The sequence below is a fragment of the Pseudoliparis swirei genome, chromosome 21, assembly GCF_029220125.1.
Source record: "Pseudoliparis swirei isolate HS2019 ecotype Mariana Trench chromosome 21, NWPU_hadal_v1, whole genome shotgun sequence".
NCBI lineage: Eukaryota > Metazoa > Chordata > Actinopteri > Perciformes > Liparidae > Pseudoliparis > Pseudoliparis swirei.
The window spans coordinates 6,654,609-6,668,065 of record NC_079408.1 but is presented as its reverse complement, the minus strand read 5'-3'; the positions used below and the strand labels follow the sequence as shown (position 1 = coordinate 6,668,065).

Genomic DNA, 13,457 nt, shown 5'->3' with positions numbered 1-13,457 from the left:
GTTCTGTTCTTTACCAAAACTACAAACCCATAAAATTCAGTTCTACACTCTGATTATTGAGGCACTGCTGGGAGTTTAACCCAGGATGTTCTGTTTACAAGACAGGTGCTTTAACCAACTAAACCACAGCGCCTTTATAAAATTCACTTTTCGCACTACTTCAAGTTCTGTTCTTTACCAAAACTACTAAACCATAAAATTCAATTCTACACTGTGATTATTGTGGCACTGCTGGGAGTTGAACCCAGGATCTCCTGTTTACAAGACAGGTGATTTAACCAACTAAGCCACAGCGCCTATAAAAAATGTTTCTTTTCACACTACCTCAAGTTCTGTTCTTTACCAAAACTACAAAAACATAAAGTTCAATTCTACAGTCTGATTCTTGAGGCACTGCTGGGATTTGAACCCAGGATATCGTGTTTACTAAAAAGGTGCTTTAACCAACTAAGCCACAGCGCCTATTTAAATGTTTCTTTTCACACTACCTCAAGTTCTGTTCTTTACCAAAACTACAAAACCATAAAGTTCAATTCTACAATCTGATTATTGAGGCACTGCTGGGAGTTGAACCCAGGATCTCCTGTTTACTAAACAGGTGCTTTAACCAACTAAGCCACAGCGCCTAATTAACTTTCCCTTTTCACACTACCTCAAGTTCTGTTCTTTACCAAAACTACAAAACCATAAAGTTCAATTCTACAATCTGATTATTGAGGCACTGCTGGGAGTTGAACCCAGGATCTCATGTTTACTTAAAAGGTGCTTTAACCAACTAAGCCACAGCGCCTATTTAATTCATCTTTTCACACTACCTCAAGTTCCGTTCTTTACCAAAACTACAAAAACATGAAATTCAATTCTACACTCTGATTATTGAGGCACTGCTGGGAGTTGAACCCAGGATCTCGTGTTTACTAAAAAGGTGCTTTAACCAACTAAGCCACAGCGTCGATGAAAAAATCTGTTTTCACACTACCTCAAGTTCTGTTCTTTACCAAAACTACAAAACTATAAAGTTCAATTCTACAATCGGATTATTGAGGCACTGCTGGGAGTTGAACCCAGGATCTCCTGTTTACTAAACAGGTGCTTTAACCAACTAAGCCACAGCACCTATTAAAATTTTTTCTTTTCACACTACCTCAAGTTCTGTTCTTTACCAAAACTACAAAACCATAAAGTTCAATTCTACAATCGGATTATTGAGGCACTGCTGGGAGTTGAACCCAGGATCTCCTGTTTACAAAACAGGTGCTTTAACCAACTAAACCACAGCGCCTTTATAAAAATTCTTTTCACACTACCTCAAGTTCTGTTCTTTACCAAAACTACCAAACCATAAAATCCAATTCTACAATCGGATTATTGAGGCACTGCTGGGAGTTGAACCCAGGATCTCCTGTTCACTAAACAGGTGCTTTAACCAACTAAGCCACAGCGCCTATAAAATGTTTCTTTTCACACTACCTCAAGTTCTGTTCTTTACCAAAACTACAAAACCATAAAGTTCAATTCTACAATCGGATTATTGAGGCACTGCTGGGAGTTGAACCCAGGATCTCCTGTTTACTAAACAGGTGCTTTAACCAACTAAGCCACAGCGCCTATAAAATTCATCTTTTCACACTACTTCAAGTTCTGTTCTCAACCCAAACTACGAAACCATAAAATCCAATTCTACAATCTGATTATTGAGGCACTGCTGGGAATTGAACCCAGGATGTCCTGTTTACAAGACAGGTGCTTTAACCAACTAAGCCACAGCTCCATTATACATTCATCTTTTCACACTCCGTCCTGTTCTATTCTTTACCAAAACTACGAAACACAATACTACCATCTGATTATTGAGGCACTGCTGGGAGTTGAACCCAGGACCTCCTGTTTACGAAACAGGCACTTTAACCAACTAAGCCACAGCGCCTATAAAATGTTTCTTTTCACACTACTTCAAGTTCTGTTCTTTACCAAAACTACAAACCCATAAATTTCTAATCTACAGTGTGATTATTGAGGCACTGCTGGGAGTTGAACCCAGGATCTCCTGTTTACGAAACAGGCGCTTTAACCAACTAAGCCACAGCGCCATTTTAAAATGATCTTTTCACACTACCTCAAGTTCTGTTCTTTACCAAAACTACAAAACCATAAAGTTCAATTCTACAATCTGATTTTTGAGGCACTGCTGGGATTTGAACCCAGGATCTCCTGTTTACTAAACAGGCGCTTTAACCAACTAAGCCACAGCGCCTATATAAAAAATGTTTCTTTTCACACTACCTCAAGTTCTGTTCTTTACCAAAACTACAAAAACATAAAGTTCAATTCTACAGTCTGATTCTTGAGGCACTGCTGGGATTTGAACCCAGGATATCGTGTTTACTAAAAAGGTGCTTTAACCAACTAAGCCACAGCGCCTATTTAAATTTCCCTTTTCACACTACCTCAAGTTCCGTTCTTTACCAAAACTACAAAAACATAAAGTTCAATTCTACAATCTGATTCTTGAGGCACTGCTGGGATTTGAACCCAGGATCTCCTGTTTACTAAACAGGCACTTTAACCAACTAAGCCACAGCGCCTATATAAAATGTTTCTTTTCACACTACCTCAAGTTCTGTTCTTTACCAAAACTACGAAACCCATGAAATTCAATACTACCATCTGATTATTGAGGCACTGCTGGGAGTTGAACCCAGGATCTCCTGTTTACGAAACAGGTGCTTTAACCAACTAAGCCACAGCGCCTATATAAAATTCCCTTTTCACACTACCTCAAGTTCTGTTCTTTACCAAAACTACAAAACCATAAAATTCAAATCTACAATCTGATTCTTGAGGGACTGCTGGGACTTGAACCCAGGATCTCCTGTTTACTAAACAGGCGCTTTAACCAACTAAGCCACAGCGCCTATAAAATTCTTTTTCACTACCTCAAGTTCTGTTCTTTACCAAAACTACAAACCCATACATTTCAATTCTACAATCTGATTATTGAGGCACTGCTGGGAGTTGAACCCAGGATCTCCTGTTTACTAAACAGGCACTTTAACCAACTAAGCCACAGCGCCTTTATAAAATTCACTTTTCGCACTACTTCAAGTTCTGTTCTTTACCAAAACTACAAACCCATGAAATTCAGTTCTACACTCTGATTATTGAGGCACTGCTGGGAGTTGAACCCAGGATCTCCTGTTTACTAAACAGGTGCTTTAACCAACTAAGCCACAGCCCCATTATAAAATCTTTTCACACTACCTCAAGTTCTGTTCTTTACCAAAACTACAAACCATAAAGTTCAATTCTACAATCTGATTCTTGAGGCACTGCTGGGATTTGAACCCAGGATCTCCTGTTTACTAAACAGGCACTTTAACCAACTAAGCCACAGCGCCTATAAAATTTTTTTCTTTTCACACTACCTCAAGTTCTGTTCTTTACCAAAACTACAAAACCATAAAGTTCAATTCTACAATCTGATTCTTGAGGCACTGCTGGGATTTGAACCCAGGATCTCCTGTTTACTAAACAGGCGCTTTAACCAACTAAGCCACAGCGCCGATGAAAAAAATCTGTTTTCACACTACCTCAAGTTCTGTTCTTTACCAAAACTACAAAACCATAAAGTTCAATTCTACAATCTGATTCTTGAGGCACTGCTGGGATTTGAACCCAGGATCTCCTGTTTACTAAACAGGCGCTTTAACCAACTAAGCCACAGCGCCTATATAAAATTCCCTTTTCACACGACCTCAAGTTCTGTTCTTTACCAAAACTACAAACCATAAAGTTCAATTCTACAATCTGATTATTGAGGCACTGCTGGGATTTGAACCCAGGATCTCCTGTTTACTAAACAGGTGCTTTAACCAACTAAGTCACAGCGCCTATAAAAAAAAAAATCTTTTCACACTACCTCAAGTTCTGTTCTTTACCAAAACTACAAAAACATAAAGTTCAATTCTACAATCTGATTCTTGAGGCACTGCTGGGATTTGAACCCAGGATCTCCTGTTTACTAAACAGGCACTTTAACCAACTAAGCCACAGCGCCTTATAAAATCATTCTTTTTACACTACCTCAAGTTCTGTTCTTTACCAAAACTACAAAAACATAAAGTTCAATTCTACAGTCTGATTCTTGAGGCACTGCTGGGAGTTGAACCCAGGATCTCCTGTTTACTAAACAGGTGCTTTAACCAACTAAGCCACAGCGCCATTATAAAATTCATCTTTTCACACTACCTCAAGTTCTGTTCTTTACCAAAACTACAAAACCATAAAGTTCAATTCTACAATCTGATTATTGAGGCACTGCTGGGATTTGAACCCAGGATCTCCTGTTTACTAAACAGGCACTTTAACCAACTAAGCCACAGCGCCTATATAAAATTCCCTTTTCACACGACCTCAAGTTCTGTTCTTTACCAAAACTACAAAAACATAAAGTTCAATTCTACAATCTGATTCTTGAGGCACTGCTGGGATTTGAACCCAGGATCTCCTGTTTACTAAACAGGCGCTTTAACCAACTAAGCCACAGCGCCGATGAAAAATTCTTTTCACACTACCTCAAGTTCTGTTCTTTACCAAAACTACAAAACCATAAAGTTCAATTCTACAATCTGATTATTGAGGCACTGCTGGGATTTGAACCCAGGATCTCCTGTTTACTAAACAGGCGCTTTAACCAACTAAGCCACAGCGCCTATATAAAATGTTTCTTTTCACACTACCTCAAGTTCCGTTCTTTACCAAAACTACAAAATTATGAAGTTCAATTCTACAGTCTGATTATTGAGGCACTGCTGGGATTTGAACCCAGGATCTCCTGTTTACTAAACAGGCGCTTTAACCAACTAAGCCACAGCGCCGATGAAAAAATCTGTTTTCACACTACCTCAAGTTCTGTTCTTTACCAAAACTACAAAACCATAAAGTTCAATTCTACAATCTGATTCTTGAGGCACTGCTGGGATTTGAACCCAGGATCTCCTGTTTACTAAACAGGCGCTTTAACCAACTAAGCCACAGCGCCTATATAAAATGTTTCTTTTTACACTACCTCAAGTTCTGTTCTTTACCAAAACTACAAAAACATAAAGTTCAATTCTACAGTCTGATTCTTGAGGCACTGCTGGGATTTGAACCCAGGATCTCCTGTTTACTAAACAGGCGCTTTAACCAACTAAGCCACAGCGCCTATATAAAATTTCTTTTCACGACCTCAAGTTCTGTTCTTTACCAAAACTACAAAACCCATGAAATTCAATACTACCATCTGATTATTGAGGCACTGCTGGGAGTTGAACCCAGGATCTCCTGTTAACTTAAAAGGTGCTTTAACCAACTAAGCCACAGCGCCTACTTAATTTTATCTTTTCACACTACCTCAAGTTCCGTTCTTTACCAAAACTACAAAAACATAAAGTTCAATTCTACAATCTGATTCTTGAGGCACTGCTGGGATTTGAACCCAGGATCTCCTGTTTACTAAACAGGCGCTTTAACAAACTAAGCCACAGCGCCTATTTAAATGTTTCTTTTCACACTACCTCAAGTTCTGTTCTTTACCAAAACTACAAAAACATAAAGTTCAATTCTACAGTCTGATTCTTGAGGCACTGCTGGGATTTGAACCCAGGATCTCCTGTTTACTAAAAAGGTGCTTTAACCAACTAAGCCACAGCACCATTATAAATTCATCTTTTCACACTACCTCAAGTTCTGTTCTTTACCAAAACTACAAAACCATAAAGTTCAATTCTACAATCTGATTCTTGAGGCACTGCTGGGATTTGAACCCAGGATCTCCTGTTTACTAAACAGGCGCTTTAACCAACTAAGCCACAGCGCCTATACATTTTTTTTCTTTTCACACTACCTCAAGTTCTGTTCTTTACCAAACTACAAAACATAAAGTTCATTTTTACAGTCTGATTCTTGAGGCACTGCTGGGATTTGAACCCAGGATCTCCTGTTTACTAAACAGGCGCTTTAACCAACTAAGCCACAGCGCCTATAAAAAGTTCTTTTCACACTACCTCAAGTTCTGTTCTTTACCAAAACTACAAAACCATAAAGTTCAATTCTACAATCTGATTCTTGAGGCACTGCTGGGATTTGAACCCAGGATCTCCTGTTTACTAAACAGGCACTTTAACCAACTAAGCCACAGCGCCTATATAAAATATTTCTTTTCACACTACCTCAAGTTCTGTTCTTTACCAAAACTACAAAACCATAAAGTTCAATTCTACAATCTGATTCTTGAGGCACTGCTGGGATTTGAACCCAGGATCTCCTGTTTACTAAACAGGCACTTTAACCAACTAAGCCACAGCACCTATATAAATGTTTCTTTTCACACTACCTCAAGTTCTGTTCTTTACCAAAACTACAAAACCATAAAGTTCAATTCTACAATCTGATTCTTGAGGCACTGCTGGGATTTGAACCCAGGATATCGTGTTTACTAAAAAGGTGCTTTAACCAACTAAGCCACAGCGCCTATTTTAATGTTTCTTTTCACACTACCTCAAGTTCTGTTCTTTACCAAAACTGCAAAATAAAGTTCAACTCTACAGTCTGATTCTTGAGGCACTGCTGGGATTTGAACCCAGGATCTCCTGTTTACTAAACAGGCGCTTTAACCAACTAAGCCACAGCGCCTTATAAAAATTTTCTTTTCACACTACCTCAAGTTCTGTTCTTTACCAAAACCATAAAGTTCAATTCTACAATCTGATTCTTGAGGCACTGCTGGGATTTGAACCCAGGATCTCCTGTTTACTAAACAGGCGCTTTAACCAACTAAGCCACAGCGCCAATGAAATCTGTTTTCACACTACCTCAAGTTCTGTTCTTTACCAAAACTACAAAACCATAAAGTTCAATTCTACAATCTGATTCTTGAGGCACTGCTGGGATTTGAACCCAGGATCTCCTGTTTACTAAACAGGCGCTTTAACCAACTAAGCCACAGCACCTATACAAAATTCACTTTTCACACGACCTCAAGTTCTGTTCTTTACCAAAACTACAAAACCATAAAGTTCAATTCTACAATCTGATTCTTGAGGCACTGCTGGGATTTGAACCCAGGATCTCCTGTTTACTAAACAGGCGCTTTAACCAACTAAGCCACAGCGCCTATAAAATTTTTTTCTTTTCACACTACCTCAAGTTCTGTTCTTTACCAAAACTACAAAACCATAAAGTTCAATTCTACAATCTGATTCTTGAGGCACTGCTGGGATTTGAACCCAGGATCTCCTGTTTACTAAACAGGCACTTTAACCAACTAAGCCACAGCGCCTATATAAAATGTTTCTTTTCACACTACCTCAAGTTCCGTTCTTTACCAAAACTACAAAAAAAGAAGCTCAATTCTACAGTCTGATTCTTGAGGCACTGCTGGGATTTGAACCCAGGATCTCCTGTTTACTAAACAGGCGCTTTAACCAACTAAGCCACAGCGCCAATGAAAAAAAACTGTTTTCACACTACCTCAAGTTCTGTTCTTTACCAAAACTACAAAACCATAAAGTTCAATTCTACAATCTGATTCTTGAGGCACTGCTGGGATTTGAACCCAGGATCTCCTGTTTACTAAACAGGCGCTTTAACCAACTAAGCCACAGCGCCTATATAATATGTTTCTTTTCACACTACCTCAAGTTCCGTTCTTTACCAAAACTACAAAACCATAAAGTTCAATTCTACAATCTGATTCTTGAGGCACTGCTGGGATTTGAACCCAGGATCTCCTGTTTACTAAACAGGCGCTTTAACCAACTAAGCCACAGCGCCTACTTAATTTTTTCTTTTCACACTACCTCAAGTTCCGTTCTTTACCAAAACTACAAAACCATAAAGTTCAATCTGATTCTTGAGGCACTGCTGGGATTTGAACCCAGGATCTCCTGTTTACTAAACAGGCACTTTAACCAACTAAGCCACAGCGCCTATATAAAATGTTTCTTTTCACACTACCTCAAGTTCCGTTCTTTACCAAAACTACAAAAATATAAAGTTCAATTCTACAGTCTGATTCTTGAGGCACTGCTGGGATTTGAACCCAGGATCTCCTGTTTACTAAACAGGCGCTTTAACCAACTAAGCCACAGCGCCTATGTAATTCATCTTTTCACTACCTCAAGTTCTGTTCTTTACCAAAACTACAAAACCATAAAGTTCAAATCTACAATCTGATTCTTGAGGCACTGCTGGGATTTGAACCCAGGATCTCCTGTTTACTAAACAGGCGCTTTAACCAACTAAGCCACAGCGCCTATATAATATGTTTCTTTTCACACTACCTCAAGTTCCGTTCTTTACCAAAACTACAAAAACATAAAGTTCAATTCTACAATCTGATTCTTGAGGCACTGCTGGGATTTGAACCCAGGATCTCCTGTTTACTAAACAGGCGCTTTAACCAACTAAGCCACAGCGCCTATAAAAAATGTTTCTTTTCACACTACCTCAAGTTCTGTTCTTTACCAAAACTACAAAAACATAAAGTTCATTTTTACAGTCTGATTCTTGAGGCACTGCTGGGATTTGAACCCAGGATCTCCTGTTTACTAAACAGGCGCTTTAACCAACTAAGCCACAGCGCCTACTTAATTTTATCTTTTCACACTACCTCAAGTTCCGTTCTTTACCAAAACTACAAAAACATAAAGTTCAATTCTACAGTCTGATTCTTGAGGCACTGCTGGGATTTGAACCCAGGATCTCCTGTTTACTAAACAGGCGCTTTAACCAACTAAGCCACAGCGCCTATTTAAATGTTTCTTTTCACACTACCTCAAGTTCTGTTCTTTACCAAAACTACAAAACCATAAAGTTCAATTCTACAATCTGATTCTTGAGGCACTGCTGGGATTTGAACCCAGGATCTCCTGTTTACTAAACAGGCGCTTTAACCAACTAAGCCACAGCGCCGATGAAAAAAATCTGTTTTCACACTACCTCAAGTTCTGTTCTTTACCAAAACTACAAAACCATAAAGTTCAATTCTACAATCTGATTCTTGAGGCACTGCTGGGATTTGAACCCAGGATCTCCTGTTTACTAAACAGGCGCTTTAACCAACTAAGCCACAGCGCCATTATACGTTCATCTTTTCACACTACCTCAAGTTCTGTTCTTTACCAAAACTACAAAAACATGAAGTTCAATTCTACAATCTGATTCTTGAGGCACTGCTGGGATTTGAACCCAGGATCTCCTGTTTACTAAACAGGCGCTTTAACCAACTAAGCCACAGCGCCAATGAAAAAAAACTGTTTTCACACTACCTCAAGTTCTGTTCTTTACCAAAACTACAAACCATAAAGTTCAATTCTACAGTCTGATTCTTGAGGCACTGCTGGGATTTGAACCCAGGATCTCCTGTTTACTAAACAGGCGCTTTAACCAACTAAGCCACAGCGCCTATATAAATGTTTCTTTTCACACTACCTCAAGTTCTGTTCTTTACCAAAACTACAAAACCATAAAGTTCAATTCTACAATCTGATTCTTGAGGCACTGCTGGGATTTGAACCCAGGATCTCCTGTTTACTAAACAGGCGCTTTAACCAACTAAGCCACAGCGCCTATATAAAATGTTTCTTTTCACACTACCTCAAGTTCCGTTCTTTACCAAAACTACAAAAACATAAAGTTCAATTCTACAGTCTGATTCTTGAGGCACTGCTGGGATTTGAACCCAGGATCTCCTGTTTACTAAACAGGCGCTTTAACCAACTAAGCCACAGCGCCTATAAAATGTTTCTTTTCACACTACCTCAAGTTCTGTTCTTTACCAAAACTACAAAACCATAAAGTTCAATTCTACAATCTGATTCTTGAGGCACTGCTGGGATTTGAACCCAGGATCTCCTGTTTACTAAACAGGCGCTTTAACCAACTAAGCCACAGCACCTATAAAAAAATCCCTTTTCACACTACCTCAAGTTCCGTTCTTTACCAAAACTACAAAAAAATGAAGTTCAACTCTACAGTCTGATTCTTGAGGCACTGCTGGGATTTGAACCCAGGATCTCCTGTTTACTAAACAGGCGCTTTAACCAACTAAGCCACAGCACCTATATAATATGTTTCTTTTCACACTACCTCAAGTTCCGTTCTTTACCAAAACTACAAAACCATAAAGTTCAATTCTACAATCTGATTCTTGAGGCACTGCTGGGATTTGAACCCAGGATCTCCTGTTTACTAAACAGGCGCTTTAACCAACTAAGCCACAGCGCCTATATAAATGTTTCTTTTCACACTACCTCAAGTTCTGTTCTTTACCAAAACTACAAAACCATAAAGTTCAATTCTACAATCTGATTCTTGAGGCACTGCTGGGATTTGAACCCAGGATCTCCTGTTTACTAAACAGGCGCTTTAACCAACTAAGCCACAGCGCCTATAAAATGTTTCTTTTCACACTACCTCAAGTTCTGTTCTTTACCAAAACTACAAAAACATAAAGTTCAATTCTACAATCTGATTCTTGAGGCACTGCTGGGATTTGAACCCAGGATCTCCTGTTTACTAAACAGGCGCTTTAACCAACTAAGCCACAGCGCCTATATAAAATGTTTCTTTTCACACTACCTCAAGTTCCGTTCTTTACCAAAACTACAAAACCATAAAGTTCAATTTTACAGTCTGATTCTTGAGGCACTGCTGGGATTTGAACCCAGGATCTCCTGTTTACTAAACAGGCGCTTTAACCAACTAAGCCACAGCACCTATATAAAATGTTTCTTTTCACACTACCTCAAGTTCCGTTCTTTACCAAAACTACAAAAATATAAAGTTCAATTACACAGTCTGATTCTTGAGGCACTGCTGGGATTTGAACCCAGGATCTCCTGTTTACTAAACAGGCGCTTTAACCAACTAAGCCACAGCACCTATATAATATGATTCTTTTCACACTACCTCAAGTTCTGTTCTTTACCAAAACTACAAAACCATAAAGTTCAATTCTACAATCTGATTCTTGAGGCACTGCTGGGATTTGAACCCAGGATCTCCTGTTTACTAAACAGGCGCTTTAACCAACTAAGCCACAGCGCCTATAAAAAATGTTTCTTTTCACACTACCTCAAGTTCTGTTCTTTACCAAAACTACAAAAACATAAAGTTCAATTCTACAATCTGATTCTTGAGGCACTGTGAACCCAGGATCTCCTGTTTACTAAACAGGCGCTTTAACCAACTAAGCCACAGCGCCTATATAAAATGTTTCTTTTCACACTACCTCAAGTTCCGTTCTTTACCAAAACTACAAAACCATAAAGTTCAATCTGATTCTTGAGGCACTGCTGGGTTTGAACCCAGGATCTCCTGTTTACTAAACAGGCGCTTTAACCAACTAAGCCACAGCGCCTATATAATATGTTTCTTTTCACACTACCTCAAGTTCTGTTCTTTACCAAAACTACAAAACCATAAAGTTCAATTCTACAATCTGATTCTTGAGGCACTGCTGGGATTTGAACCCAGGATCTCCTGTTTACTAAACAGGCGCTTTAACCAACTAAGCCACAGCGCCTATATAAAATTCCCTTTTCACACGACCTCAAGTTCTGTTCTTTACCAAAACTACAAAAACATGAAGTTCAATTCTACAATCTGATTCTTGAGGCACTGCTGGGATTTGAACCCAGGATCTCCTGTTTACTAAACAGGCGCTTTAACCAACTAAGCCACAGCGCCTATAAAAATGTTTCTTTTCACACTACCTCAAGTTCCGTTCTTTACCAAAACTACAAAAAAAGAAGTTCAATTCTACAGTCTGATTCTTGAGGCACTGCTGGGATTTGAACCCAGGATATCCTGTTTACTAAACAGGTGCTTTAACCAACTAAGCCACAGCGCCTATATAATATTTTTCTTTTCACACTACCTCAAGTTCTGTTCTTTACCAAAACTACAAAACCATAAAGTTCAATTCTACAGTCTGATTCTTGAGGCACTGCTGGGATTTGAACCCAGGATCTCCTGTTTACTAAACAGGCGCTTTAACCAACTAAGCCACAGCGCCTATAAAAAATGTTTCTTTTCACACTACCTCAAGTTCTGTTCTTTACCAAAACTACAAAAACATAAAGTTCATTTTTACAGTCTGATTCTTGAGGCACTGCTGGGATTTGAACCCAGGATCTCCTGTTTACTAAACAGGCGCTTTAACCAACTAAGCCACAGCACCTATAAAAATGTTTCTTTTCACACTACCTCAAGTTCTGTTCTTTACCAAAACTACAAAACCATAAAGTTCAATTCTACAATCTGATTCTTGAGGCACTGCTGGGATTTGAACCCAGGATCTCCTGTTTACTAAACAGGCACTTTAACCAACTAAGCCACAGCGCCTATAAAAAATGTTTCTTTTCACACTACCTCAAGTTCTGTTCTTTACCAAAACTACAAAAACATAAAGTTCAATTCTACAATCTGATTCTTGAGGCACTGCTGGGATTTGAACCCAGGATCTCCTGTTTACTAAACAGGCGCTTTAACCAACTAAGCCACAGCGCCTATATAAAATGTTTCTTTTCACACTACCTCAAGTTCTGTTCTTTACCAAAACTACAAAAACATAAAGTTCATTTTTACAGTCTGATTCTTGAGGCACTGCTGGGATTTGAACCCAGGATCTCCTGTTTACTAAACAGGCGCTTTAACCAACTAAGCCACAGCACCTATAAAAAATTCCCTTTTCACACGACCTCAAGTTCTGTTCTTTACCAAAACTACAAAACCATAAAGTTCAATTCTACAATCTGATTCTTGAGGCACTGCTGGGATTTGAACCCAGGATCTCCTGTTTACTAAACAGGCACTTTAACCAACTAAGCCACAGCGCCTATAAAAATGTTTCTTTTCACACTACCTCAAGTTCTGTTCTTTACCAAAACTACAAAAACATAAAGTTCATTTTTACAGTCTGATTCTTGAGGCACTGCTGGGATTTGAACCCAGGATCTCCTGTTTACTAAACAGGCGCTTTAACCAACTAAGCCACAGCACCTATATAAAATGTTTCTTTTCACACTACCTCAAGTTCCGTTCTTTACCAAAACTACAAAAATATAAAGTTCAATTCTACAGTCTGATTCTTGAGGCACTGCTGGGATTTGAACCCAGGATCTCCTGTTTACTAAACAGGCGCTTTAACCAACTAAGCCACAGCGCCTATATATAATATGTTACTTTTCACACTACCTCAAGTTCTGTTCTTTACCAAAACTACAAAACCATAAAGTTCAATTCTACAATCTGATTCTTGAGGCACTGCTGGGATTTGAACCCAGGATCTCCTGTTTACTAAACAGGCGCTTTAACCAACTAAGCCACAGCACCTATAAAAATGTTTCTTTTCACACTACCTCAAGTTCTGTTCTTTACCAAAACTACAAAAACATAAAGTTCATTTTTAC

General features: G+C 38.9%; 32 non-coding genes across 32 annotated transcripts; all 32 read right to left on the bottom strand.

Moving 5' to 3' along the window:
• Nucleotides 1–1,853: 1,853 nt before the first annotated feature.
• trnat-cgu (transfer RNA threonine (anticodon CGU)) lies at nt 1,854–1,927 on the bottom strand. The gene has a single exon. It is a non-coding gene; the product is annotated as a tRNA-Thr (tRNA).
• An 89-nt stretch (nt 1,928–2,016) lies between these two features.
• Nucleotides 2,017–2,090, bottom strand: trnat-cgu (transfer RNA threonine (anticodon CGU)). The gene has a single exon. It is a non-coding gene; the product is annotated as a tRNA-Thr (tRNA).
• Nucleotides 2,091–2,180: 90 nt separating this feature from the next.
• On the bottom strand, nt 2,181–2,254 carry trnat-agu (transfer RNA threonine (anticodon AGU)). The gene has a single exon. It is a non-coding gene; the product is annotated as a tRNA-Thr (tRNA).
• Nucleotides 2,255–2,677: 423 nt separating this feature from the next.
• Nucleotides 2,678–2,751, bottom strand: trnat-cgu (transfer RNA threonine (anticodon CGU)). Its single transcript has one exon. It is a non-coding gene; the product is annotated as a tRNA-Thr (tRNA).
• A 738-nt stretch (nt 2,752–3,489) lies between these two features.
• Nucleotides 3,490–3,563, bottom strand: trnat-agu (transfer RNA threonine (anticodon AGU)). Its single transcript has one exon. It is a non-coding gene; the product is annotated as a tRNA-Thr (tRNA).
• A 91-nt stretch (nt 3,564–3,654) lies between these two features.
• trnat-agu (transfer RNA threonine (anticodon AGU)) lies at nt 3,655–3,728 on the bottom strand. Its single transcript has one exon. It is a non-coding gene; the product is annotated as a tRNA-Thr (tRNA).
• A 748-nt stretch (nt 3,729–4,476) lies between these two features.
• trnat-agu (transfer RNA threonine (anticodon AGU)) lies at nt 4,477–4,550 on the bottom strand. The gene has a single exon. It is a non-coding gene; the product is annotated as a tRNA-Thr (tRNA).
• Nucleotides 4,551–4,638: 88 nt separating this feature from the next.
• trnat-agu (transfer RNA threonine (anticodon AGU)) lies at nt 4,639–4,712 on the bottom strand. The gene has a single exon. It is a non-coding gene; the product is annotated as a tRNA-Thr (tRNA).
• A 91-nt stretch (nt 4,713–4,803) lies between these two features.
• Nucleotides 4,804–4,877, bottom strand: trnat-agu (transfer RNA threonine (anticodon AGU)). The gene has a single exon. It is a non-coding gene; the product is annotated as a tRNA-Thr (tRNA).
• Nucleotides 4,878–4,967: 90 nt separating this feature from the next.
• Nucleotides 4,968–5,041, bottom strand: trnat-agu (transfer RNA threonine (anticodon AGU)). Its single transcript has one exon. It is a non-coding gene; the product is annotated as a tRNA-Thr (tRNA).
• Nucleotides 5,042–5,132: 91 nt separating this feature from the next.
• On the bottom strand, nt 5,133–5,206 carry trnat-agu (transfer RNA threonine (anticodon AGU)). The gene has a single exon. It is a non-coding gene; the product is annotated as a tRNA-Thr (tRNA).
• Nucleotides 5,207–5,786: 580 nt separating this feature from the next.
• On the bottom strand, nt 5,787–5,860 carry trnat-agu (transfer RNA threonine (anticodon AGU)). The gene has a single exon. It is a non-coding gene; the product is annotated as a tRNA-Thr (tRNA).
• Nucleotides 5,861–5,949: 89 nt separating this feature from the next.
• On the bottom strand, nt 5,950–6,023 carry trnat-agu (transfer RNA threonine (anticodon AGU)). The gene has a single exon. It is a non-coding gene; the product is annotated as a tRNA-Thr (tRNA).
• A 578-nt stretch (nt 6,024–6,601) lies between these two features.
• trnat-agu (transfer RNA threonine (anticodon AGU)) lies at nt 6,602–6,675 on the bottom strand. The gene has a single exon. It is a non-coding gene; the product is annotated as a tRNA-Thr (tRNA).
• An 82-nt stretch (nt 6,676–6,757) lies between these two features.
• On the bottom strand, nt 6,758–6,831 carry trnat-agu (transfer RNA threonine (anticodon AGU)). The gene has a single exon. It is a non-coding gene; the product is annotated as a tRNA-Thr (tRNA).
• Nucleotides 6,832–7,082: 251 nt separating this feature from the next.
• Nucleotides 7,083–7,156, bottom strand: trnat-agu (transfer RNA threonine (anticodon AGU)). Its single transcript has one exon. It is a non-coding gene; the product is annotated as a tRNA-Thr (tRNA).
• Nucleotides 7,157–7,411: 255 nt separating this feature from the next.
• trnat-agu (transfer RNA threonine (anticodon AGU)) lies at nt 7,412–7,485 on the bottom strand. Its single transcript has one exon. It is a non-coding gene; the product is annotated as a tRNA-Thr (tRNA).
• Nucleotides 7,486–7,576: 91 nt separating this feature from the next.
• trnat-agu (transfer RNA threonine (anticodon AGU)) lies at nt 7,577–7,650 on the bottom strand. Its single transcript has one exon. It is a non-coding gene; the product is annotated as a tRNA-Thr (tRNA).
• Nucleotides 7,651–7,741: 91 nt separating this feature from the next.
• On the bottom strand, nt 7,742–7,815 carry trnat-agu (transfer RNA threonine (anticodon AGU)). Its single transcript has one exon. It is a non-coding gene; the product is annotated as a tRNA-Thr (tRNA).
• A 247-nt stretch (nt 7,816–8,062) lies between these two features.
• trnat-agu (transfer RNA threonine (anticodon AGU)) lies at nt 8,063–8,136 on the bottom strand. Its single transcript has one exon. It is a non-coding gene; the product is annotated as a tRNA-Thr (tRNA).
• Nucleotides 8,137–8,223: 87 nt separating this feature from the next.
• trnat-agu (transfer RNA threonine (anticodon AGU)) lies at nt 8,224–8,297 on the bottom strand. Its single transcript has one exon. It is a non-coding gene; the product is annotated as a tRNA-Thr (tRNA).
• Nucleotides 8,298–8,388: 91 nt separating this feature from the next.
• Nucleotides 8,389–8,462, bottom strand: trnat-agu (transfer RNA threonine (anticodon AGU)). Its single transcript has one exon. It is a non-coding gene; the product is annotated as a tRNA-Thr (tRNA).
• Nucleotides 8,463–8,553: 91 nt separating this feature from the next.
• trnat-agu (transfer RNA threonine (anticodon AGU)) lies at nt 8,554–8,627 on the bottom strand. The gene has a single exon. It is a non-coding gene; the product is annotated as a tRNA-Thr (tRNA).
• A 90-nt stretch (nt 8,628–8,717) lies between these two features.
• Nucleotides 8,718–8,791, bottom strand: trnat-agu (transfer RNA threonine (anticodon AGU)). The gene has a single exon. It is a non-coding gene; the product is annotated as a tRNA-Thr (tRNA).
• A 90-nt stretch (nt 8,792–8,881) lies between these two features.
• Nucleotides 8,882–8,955, bottom strand: trnat-agu (transfer RNA threonine (anticodon AGU)). Its single transcript has one exon. It is a non-coding gene; the product is annotated as a tRNA-Thr (tRNA).
• Nucleotides 8,956–9,046: 91 nt separating this feature from the next.
• Nucleotides 9,047–9,120, bottom strand: trnat-agu (transfer RNA threonine (anticodon AGU)). Its single transcript has one exon. It is a non-coding gene; the product is annotated as a tRNA-Thr (tRNA).
• Nucleotides 9,121–9,210: 90 nt separating this feature from the next.
• On the bottom strand, nt 9,211–9,284 carry trnat-agu (transfer RNA threonine (anticodon AGU)). Its single transcript has one exon. It is a non-coding gene; the product is annotated as a tRNA-Thr (tRNA).
• Nucleotides 9,285–9,374: 90 nt separating this feature from the next.
• On the bottom strand, nt 9,375–9,448 carry trnat-agu (transfer RNA threonine (anticodon AGU)). The gene has a single exon. It is a non-coding gene; the product is annotated as a tRNA-Thr (tRNA).
• A 90-nt stretch (nt 9,449–9,538) lies between these two features.
• Nucleotides 9,539–9,612, bottom strand: trnat-agu (transfer RNA threonine (anticodon AGU)). The gene has a single exon. It is a non-coding gene; the product is annotated as a tRNA-Thr (tRNA).
• A 91-nt stretch (nt 9,613–9,703) lies between these two features.
• Nucleotides 9,704–9,777, bottom strand: trnat-agu (transfer RNA threonine (anticodon AGU)). The gene has a single exon. It is a non-coding gene; the product is annotated as a tRNA-Thr (tRNA).
• A 418-nt stretch (nt 9,778–10,195) lies between these two features.
• Nucleotides 10,196–10,269, bottom strand: trnat-agu (transfer RNA threonine (anticodon AGU)). The gene has a single exon. It is a non-coding gene; the product is annotated as a tRNA-Thr (tRNA).
• A 90-nt stretch (nt 10,270–10,359) lies between these two features.
• On the bottom strand, nt 10,360–10,433 carry trnat-agu (transfer RNA threonine (anticodon AGU)). The gene has a single exon. It is a non-coding gene; the product is annotated as a tRNA-Thr (tRNA).
• Between the last annotated feature and the right edge of the window lie 3,024 nt (nt 10,434–13,457).